Below are 1,719 nucleotides of genomic sequence, written 5' to 3'. Positions count from 1 at the left end.
CTCGAACCCGCGGGCTCAGGCAATCCACTCACCTCGGCCTCCCAAAGCGCAGAATTACAGGCTGAGCCACCGAGCCCGGCCTAGAAGAGTTTTATTATGAGGAATCGACTATGTGATTTTAGAGATTGAGAAGTTCCATGATTTGTGTCTGCAAGCTGGAGATCCAGGAAAGCCAGTGATGTAATTCAGTTTAAGTCAAAAGGTCCAAATCAGGAGAACTGGTGATATAAATCCCAGTTCGAGGGCAGAAGGTAAAATGAGATATCCCAACTCATCAGTAAGGCAGGAAAAGAGGGGCAAATTCCTCCTTTGCCTTTTGTTCTGTCTATTCGGGTTCTCAAGTGATTGGATGATGCCACCAATTCAAATGCTGTTCTCATCTGGAAACACCCTCATGGACACACTCAGAAACAATGTTTAATTTGGGCACTATTATCTGATACAGTGTTTAATCTGACACATAAAATTAACCATCACAGTGGTGATACTGAATTGCTGGATTTGCAAAGCTGACGTCCAGAGTGTCGTTGTGGTTACAGAGCTCACTTCATTCCAATGGTCCTTCTCCTAAAGGAGTTTACAGTTGTGGGGGCCCTGCTCAAGTGGCCAGCAGGATTCTAAGACTTCTCACTTTCTGCTCCCTTTTAACTGCAGCAGATAACAGACATTTATCTGTCCATTTTTGGTTGGGCAAGGCCTAGGAGTTAGTTTTTGTTGGTTAGTATCACCCCTCCTCAAAAATATCTACTTCCATTTGATTTCAGGGTGCTGAGTAAAGGAACTTTTTGAAAATGATTTTTAAAAAAACTTTTGAAAGTGTTCAAAGAAAAGGAATTGATAAACAAATATCCACCTGTTGAGTCTTAAAGAAGGCCAACACTTTGGGAGACTAAGGTGGGAGGGTTGCTTGAACCCAGGAGTTCAAGACCAGCCTGGGCAATATAGTGAGATCTTATCTCTACAAAAAATGAAAAAAATTAGCTGGGTGTTGTGGCGCATACCTGTAGTCTCAGCTACTGTGGGACAGAGGGACTGAGGTGGGAGAATCACTTGAACCCAGGAATTAAAGTTTGTAGTGATCTGGATTGTGTCACTACACCTAGCCTGAGTGACAGAGTGAGACCCTGTCTCAAAAAAAAAAAGTCATAAAGAAGTCTGAGTCTGAGGGACAATGGTAGCCCTCACTGAGTAAATGGCCAGTGATATGAAGGCATGGTAGAAGAAAGCAGTGGCGGTCCTTGAGAGAAAACTCACCATAAAGATGAGAGGAGTTTGAAATGGTGATTCAATACACCAGGGAATACTTTATTAAAAATCAATGTTTTGGGCCCAGTATGGGACTAATTAATGCTGGCACCACTTGTGATCCAGGTACTTGTGGGAATGAACATTTTCAGAATCTGCCCCTCCTGATTACTCAGTATATGTTAACTTAGAGATTCCTGGACCTCAGTAAATTGAGCTCCATTGAGCCAGAGGCTGTTGGGGACTGAAGAGCTCCATCCACCAGGCACGGTGGCTCGCGCCTATAATCCCAGCACTTTGGGAAGTGGAGACGAGAGAATTGCCTGAGTCGAGGGGCTTGAGACCAGCCTGGGCAACTTGGCGAGTTCTTGTCTCTACAATAAACTTAAAAAAAAATTAGTCCGAGCCGGGCTCGGTGGCTCAGCCTGTAATCCCACGCCTTTGGGAGGCTGAGGTGAGTGGATTGCCTGAGCC

This window comes from Carlito syrichta, unplaced genomic scaffold (assembly GCF_000164805.1).
Source record: "Carlito syrichta isolate Samal-C Ts95f unplaced genomic scaffold, Tarsius_syrichta-2.0.1 Scaffold309294, whole genome shotgun sequence".
Taxonomy (NCBI): Eukaryota; Metazoa; Chordata; class Mammalia; order Primates; family Tarsiidae; genus Carlito; species Carlito syrichta.
The sequence above is the reverse complement of the archived record's forward strand: the minus strand, read 5'-3'. Positions refer to the sequence as shown.